The sequence below is a fragment of the Pelobates fuscus genome, chromosome 3, assembly GCF_036172605.1.
Source record: "Pelobates fuscus isolate aPelFus1 chromosome 3, aPelFus1.pri, whole genome shotgun sequence".
In the NCBI taxonomy this organism is placed as follows: Eukaryota; Metazoa; Chordata; class Amphibia; order Anura; family Pelobatidae; genus Pelobates; species Pelobates fuscus.
Genome location: NC_086319.1, coordinates 425076108 through 425084343, shown reverse-complemented (window position 1 = coordinate 425084343; position 8236 = coordinate 425076108).

The window sequence follows — 8236 nt, the reverse complement described above, 5'->3', positions numbered from 1 at the left end:
CGCTGCCAGCATACAAATCCCTTTCGTTTGACGAAACCCGGCTATCCAGGCCGTTCGCCATACGAATGTGGGCTCCCCAGGTAGACCACCCACTCACCAGTCGTGTGGCACCAATTAACCGATTGCAACAATGTTGCAATCGGTAATTAAGGGCTCTCCTAGGTGGCCGTCGTTCGGCTACCGACCATGCGGCGGTCGGCCATCTTGGATCCTTTGTCTCTGCAGCGGTGTTCGGTCCTCGAGAGCCTGGAACCAAAAACGGCTACCAATGATCCGAACACCGCTGGGCTTCCAGAGCGTTCGGGAGTTCCGCGTTCGGCACATTATGTTCCCCATAGATGTTCGGTACTTTTAAACCGAACTCAAGGTTTTAATGTATTTTGTGCGGCGTTCGGTTAGTTTAGCTGGGATCGGATCGGTATTCTCACTAAATGTGCCCGCCGACCCCAGCTGTCTACCGAACAGTCATTCGTCTAAAAGCGAGTAAAAATTTATAAAATATGGATTTCTGTGTAAATTGTCGGTTTTGCTCCACGAGGGGATAATCCACTTAATCGTCCATTTTAGTGGGAGTATCCCTCTCGTGCAGCAATGCCTGTTGGGATAATTACAATGCCTGATGGGAGAAATCCCCTGTAACATCTGTAAGGAAACCCCTTGCAAGGGGAACTGCATAAATATGGAAGTCTGTGAATAAAGCAAGTTAGTTGACTCCCAAACTGTGTTTCGTCCGGTTATTGGGAGGATTGGGGAATATTGCCGTGCTTTCTGCTCTGACTGTGGATTACCTGAATATACCAACGGATATCGTGGACTAATATACTGCATTCCGTTACAGGAATATCTCCTAAACGTCTTTTAACCCCTTTTATGCTTGGGGGTGCTGTTACAATTGGTGGCAGCAGTGGGATCGTTCCCACAGCCAGAAGGACAGCTACAGGAGACACCATTCCATGGAATTACAAGTTGGGGGCAACGCATGTCCCAGTACAGCGACCCTAAAAGCAAGAGAATGGAACCAGCAGTGTTATACGAGGAGTTGGACCTGGATGGCCGGGATGCATTAAGGAAAGGCATCTGGTACCAGGCCCTGGATAATGTACAATACCAGTGGGGTGAGAGTCTCCCCAGTGAAGAGCAGCGGTTGCAGAAGCAAGTGGCCCTGCGGATGCCCTTTTTGGGAAAGCAGCCCCTGGAGGAATGGGTGAAGAAACTAGAGCACCAGGTATGGCAGGAACTATGGCTGGAGGATGCCTACCAGGCGCTCTGGTGGTATATGGCACAGTATATACCCTGGACAGCCAAGCATGACAAGCCAGAGGGAGAGGAGTTTGATGGTCCTGACTTGTTATGGGAGTCCTTTGCAGAGACGGACTTCGGGAGCCCTGCGCAGACCAGACTTCAGGACATTTTCTACACAAGGGAGGCTAGGCATGACTGGGATGACCCCCAGGAGGTAGAGCAAGACCTGGCTCACCTAACAACCCTGGAGTGGGAACTGGAGCAGGACTACCGAGATCTCTTTCACTCCATTGGGAAGGCTCAGCAGGACAGCAAGGTGACAGACCCAGATCCAGACCCACTAAGCTGGGAAGATATTGTAGAGATTTACCCCAGGCGGCAGGTTGAGATGAGACCGAGGTTTCTCCACCGGCCCTACAGGGATGCTGGGTGGTCAGCCAAGATCCCCAGCGGCAGATTGATTTGCAGGGAATAGAGAGCCGTGTCTCCTTTCCCCAGCGGCAGTGTGAAATGCAGGGAGTGGAGAGCATCATCTCCCCTCCCCAGCAGCAGTGTACCTTGCAGGGAGAGGAGAGCAGCGTCCTCCCTCCCCAGTGGCAGGGTGAGGTACAGGGATGCTGGGCAGTCGACTCAGATCCCCAGCGGCAGAGTGATATGCAGGGAATTGGGATCCCAGTCTCCATTCCCCAGAGGCAGTGTGATATGCAGGGAATTGGGCGCCCAGTCTCCATTCCCCAGCGGCAGTGTGATATGCAGGGAATTGGGAGCCCAGTCTCCTTTCCCCAGCAGCAGGACTCTGTATTGGAAGCGGAGACAGTCGGTCTCCCTCCCCCGCGGCTGGAAGCATGTATGGGAGAGGAGCTTGTTACCCCCTCTCCCCAGTGGCAGCTTAACGCAGCGGGGGAGACAGTAAGCCCCACAACCATGCAGATGGGACCGTGGTCCTGCACTTACAGAACTGGGTGCAGGGACAGTCAGTCCTGTCCCCCCAGCAACAGGGCTGTTTAGCCAGAGGGGAGACAGTCGGTCTCCCCCTCCAGCAACCAGGCTCCCACCAGGCTACTTCCGTGGTAGTACTGGCACCAGGGCAGAGTACCGCTGGTCTCTGCCCACTCAGCAACCCACCAAGGCAGCCTACCAGTCCCCCACACAGCCGTGGTGAGGCACCTGGACACGTTTCTCCCTTACTCAGGTGTAGTAACCATTTATTGTGGGTGCTGTTTCTGTTTTGTGGGTGGGCTGCTGGACTAACCAGGGCACTGACCGGCAGGAGGTCAGATACCCTGTTAGTCTGTTTGGAAAAGTGGAGAGATGTGACGAGACCAATCTCGCCACTGTGCATTGGAGGAGCCTGGTTGCCTGCCTGCTGCCTTTTAACTATGGACCGGCATTTAAATACTTAATTTTCCTATGCAGAAAGGTCTATTCATGTATTTCTGCCCTGGCGTTTGGTAGATTCTCGGATTTACTGAATTAACTCATTTAACCCAAATAGTTATGCCATGGAGCCTATTCGTGTAATAAAATAATTTGGCTCCATGGCAATTGAACTGTATGTGTGTCGTCTGAGCGCCATTAAGTAGTAAGGTGCGCTCAGACCTAAGCTATCTGGGGATATGTTGCATGTCTGTATTTTATGTAATAAATGTAACCTTGTGTATTTTATTGTATTTTACTGTCTTTTTACTGCCATGTGCTTAATGGAGTTTTGCCTCTGTCCTTGGAGATAATTTGATTACTTCCCAATTATCTCCAGGATAGAAGACTCTGTGGAACTGGTTTTGGGCAGAAAAGCCATGCTTCATTTGGTCACAAAGGACTATGATCTATCTTTTGAACCACTTGACCAATTTGTATGATTTTGACGTATGTTTGTATTTGGAGTATGCTGATTCTGAAAATGGAAGTTCTATGTGAATGTGGTGTATTTCTCTGCCTGTGATAATTACATTACCTATTGTGTAAGGTAATTGTATCACAGGCAGAGGGGAGGATTTTGTGTGGTAGTGTCTGAGTGTATTGTACTTGTTTATTGGTTGTTTTCCAAAACCCTGTGGGTGGTACTAATGTGTATATAAGAACAATAAATCCACAGCTCTGGCTGTTCACTGCTTGACCCTCAACACGGAGCTTTGTCTCGTTCTTGGTTGGGATTTATTGTATGCTGTTCCAGTTCGACTGCTAGGAGTGTAAACCTTTCATATGTTTTTTCCTATTCGGCTATTTACGGCATTCATATGGTTTCCTGTTCGGCAGATTGGTGTCTTTGGTAGCTGCCTGTGTATCTGGAAGGGGAATATCTCCTAAATGGCTTTTAACCCCTTTTATGCCTGGGGGTGCCGTTACAGTATCCACCTTCACTCCTTCGACGGACCGCCTGGCACCCCGACCGGGTACCTCCGTCAATTGCTGCTTTCTAGTACTTGCGAGCACCATAGACCCCACAAACCGCCACTGCTTGGTTGGGGACTCGCCGTCTTCCACCCACCGTGGACCCAAGACCAGGATCCAGCTTCCAGTGGGTAGACCTCTCCTAGTCCAGAGAGCATAGCAGGAACAGCTCTAATTAGCGCTAGTGATTATAATCAGGGGAGTATTGTGATATAGCAATCCCCAGAGTGTATGCAGATCTTCAATACCCTAAACATGAGCCAAGACTTCATGAAGGGGTTAATCATTCTGTTTAATGGAAGCCACATCTGGCCTTTTATGCAAGTCCCCAAGCAAGGTGTACGCCCACATGGACCTTGTTGGGGACAGGGACACAAAGCTTACAAACCAATCAGAACAGTAATTAAATGTACAACACTCCCTTAACAAACATACAATCCCTCACCTCTGCCTGTGAGATAATTGAGTCAGATACTGTATTAACCCAATTATCTCCAGGCAGAAAAAATACATATTTTTTTTAAAACACCCCAAAAGAACTGTTATGGTACACCAAGGTATAAGAGGGGTTAACACCGCTAAGGACGTTCACCTTCCGAATGGATAAGCAGCTAACGAAAGCTCCAATTAGCCGAACAGGAAACTTACTAAATAATCCACGAACCAAATAGCCGAACAGGAAATCATGCGAATATAAATTCCCCCAATGACGAGACAATGCTCCGTATTGAGGGTCAGCAGGAATCTCTTTAATTGGGGCTACCTGCCCGGTATTTATGCGGGTCTTCCACCAGGTGGACACTCTCTTAGGGGACCTGGTGGAAAACTGTGACAAATATAATGTAGTAGCCAATGGAAACACGTTGGCTATAAACTCTCCCCTTTTACTGTACAGAACCCTCCTCTCTATCCTGGAGATAATTGGGAAGTAGTCCTGTGACAGATCCTTGGAACTGTGCCTATAACCCACTAGGTTAGTCTGTTTTTCGGTTAATTGCCTGTCCGTACCCCCCATTCGTTTATTTCCTAAACTCACAAACAAACTGCCGAACGGCCGGCCACCCAGCCTGGAAGTGTGCTGCTGGTTAACCTCTTGGCCTCATTAGAACGTTGTGGTTAACCACAGACAACTCCTAATTATCAACGGCATGCTGGGTGGTCGTCGTTCGTATGCCGACCATGAGGCGGCGGCCATCTTGGACGCACAAATGATCAGCGGTGTTCGTCGATGATTTCCTGGAACTGAAAATGGACACTATTTCACCCGAACACTGCTGAAACCGCCGACCTCTCTTCTCTGCCTTCCAGTATACGAACGCTGGTCCGTTCGGTACTTTTCTGCATGAAGTGACTTACCCCAGATAGCCATCCCATGGAGCCCGTTCGTATACTGAAAGACAATGTGAAATACTTTGGATCCATGGCGATTGAACTGTGTGTATAGGATCTGAGCACCATTCGGTAATAATGTGCGCTCAGATCTAAGCTATCTGGGGATAAATTAAATGTGTAATTTGGAGTTATTGATTTTTATTATTATGTACAAAATGGAGTTTGGCTTCTATCCATGGAGATAATTGGATTGGGGGTGTTTATGCTTGTGCCACTGTGATTGGCTACTATATCCATATTGTCCCAGTCTTCCATCTGGTCCCCTAGGGGAGTGTCCACCAGGTGGGAGACCTGCATAAATACCGGGCAGGTAGCCCTCAATAAATCAGATCTCTGCTTAACCCTCATGTAACGGACCGTTTCACTTACAAGAGGATAAAACCCAGTTTAGGCGATAATCCCCTTTCCAGATGCACAGGCAGCTACTGCAAACACCATTCTCCCGACTGGAACCACACGAACACTGGAACAGCTGAACAAGAAAAGCAGACATCGGCTTACACTCTTGGCAGTCAGCATACAATCCCATTCCCCCAAAGACCGAGACGACACATCGCTTTGAGGGTTAAGCAAGAACTCTGGACTGGGACACCCAGTCTGGCTTTTATTTCCAACTCACACATACAGGCCACACCCAGGGGGAGGCATAAAAGAACCAATGACATAGATGTTACCTCCCACACATCCCCTCCCCTTAGTGTGACACATAATCCCATTATGCATACAGTGTAAAATATACTTTTACACAACTTTCATAACTTTAAAACCATACATCACATTCACATAAAAATACATATCCACAACCAATCCATTCAGGGGAACAACATATTAAAAAATGGCATGAATCCGACCAGGGGTTAAAAAGTTACTAAAAGTATCTTTTGGGCCCTGGCTTGCAGCATGGCACAATCTGGCCCAAACAGAAGTAAAACATCCCCCACAATGCATCCCGGCTTCCTCCCTTCTGCCCTGGAGTTAATTGGAGAAGTAATCCAATTATCTAGGACTAGAGTCAGACTCCATTAACCACATGGTTGCAAAAAGACAGTAAAAGACATAAAATTACATACTGATACATTTAACACATAAAACACACATTTCTACATATCCCCAGTTTAACTGAACACATAAATACCTACATAATATTTAAGACAGTATTACTGTGATATGTTACAAAGTCTTAAAGGGACATTAGTCCCAAAAGTCCCAATATGTCCATCGCTGATTTTAAAGGGCCAGTAGCAGCAATATAAATTATTACATGCCCAAATATAGTGTTTATAGAGCAATATGTCCATGGGCCGTAGTCGCAGGGCAGGAGGCTAGCAGCCAGGCCTCTCCAGTTCACAGTGGCGAAGCTGGTTTCGCCACATTTCTCCCCTTTGCCAATTAGACTAACAGGGTACCTGACTTTCTGCCGGTCAGTGCCCTGGTTAGTCCAGCAACCCACCCACGAAACAGAAATAACAGAGCAGCCCACCCACACTAACCGGTTACTACATCTGGGTGAGGAAGGATTTTGTCCAAGTTCTGGTGTTTCACCACTGCTGGGTGGGAGACGGGTAGGCTGCCTTGGTGGGTTGCTGAGGGGGCAGAGACCAGCGGTACTCTGTCCTGTTGCCAGCACTACCACGGGAGTAGTCTGGTGGGCGCCTGGTTGCTGGAGACTGGCTGTCTCCCCTTTAGGTGCACAGCTCGACTGCCGGAGGGGGAGACCAACTGTCTCCCCTTTGGATCCATCACACTGAGGCTGGGGAACAGGACCGACCGTCCCTATCCCTTGTGCTGTAAGTGCAGAGACTACGGTCCCATCTGCACAGTTGTGGGGCTTAACATCTCCCCTTGGTGGGTTAGGTTGCCGTGGGAGAGAGGGTGTAACAAGTTCCTCTCTCTGGATGGCAAACTGCCGCTGGGGAGAAAGGATGGCACCTTCTGCTCCCTGGGGTACACACTGCCGCTGGGGAGGAAGGATTGCACCTTCTGCTCCCTGAGGTACACACTGCCGCTGGGGAGGGAGGACGCTGCTCTCCTCTCCCTTCACCTCACCCTGCCTTCCTGGCACATCACTTTGTTGCTGGGGGGCAGGAACAACAACCTCTGCCCCCTGTAACTCAGCCTGCCGCTGGGGAGGATGGACGACACCATCAGCTCCCGGAGACACACACTGCCGCTGGGGAGGAAGGACTGCACCTTCTGCTCCCTGGGGCACACACTGCCGCTGGGGAGGGAGGACGCTGCTCTCCTCTCCCTTCCCTTCACACTGCCTTCTTGGCATATCACTTTGCTGCTGGGGGGCAGGAACAACAACCTCTGCCCCCTGTAACTCAGCCTGCCGCTGGGGAGGATGGACGACACCATCAGCTCCCGGAGACACACACTGCCGCTGGGGAGGGAGGACGCTGCTCTCCTCTCCCTTTACTTCACACTGCCTTCCTGGCATATCACTTTTCTGCTGGGGGGCAGGAACAACAACCTCTGCCCCCTGTAACTCAGCCTGCCGCTGGGGAGGAAGGACAACACCTTCATCCCCCTGGGACACACACTGCCGCTGGGGAGGAAGGACGGCACCTTCAGCTCCCTGAGATACAATCTGCCGCTGGGGAGGAAGGACGACACCTTTAGCTCCCTGGGACTTACTCTGCCGCTTGCGAGGATGGACGACACCATCAGCTCCCTGGGTTACACACTGCCGCTGGGGATCTGGGCCGACTGCCCAGCATCCCTGTAGGGCCGGTAGAGAGACCTCGGTCCCATCTCCACCTGCCTGTTGTGGTTCCTCACAGGACCAATCTATGAGGACCCCTACTTCGGGTTCTTCCTGCCGCCTCGGGGGGGGGGCGGCTAACCTCCTCGGATGCAGCCTCTACTCTGCTGCTGTACCACTCTTCCTGCTCATCATACTCTTCGTCCATCTTTGAGTTTTGCTCAGCCATGACCTGGTTCCAGATCCCCTGGAATGTGTCCATGGATATATAACCCCCATACTGGGCCACTTGCTGCCTCACCTTGGCCATAAAATCATCTTCAGCGTCAGAGCCTTCCATACTTGTCTGCTCCAAGTCGCTGGATACCTCTGCTGCCAGGGGCGCTGCACGAATGCTAACGTTGCCCTCAATTTGTAACTCCAAGGAATTGGTGTTCTGTAGCTGTCCTTCTGGCTGTGGGAACAATCCCGCAGCTTGTTGGTTCCTCTGCGTCGTTCGCAGCATGA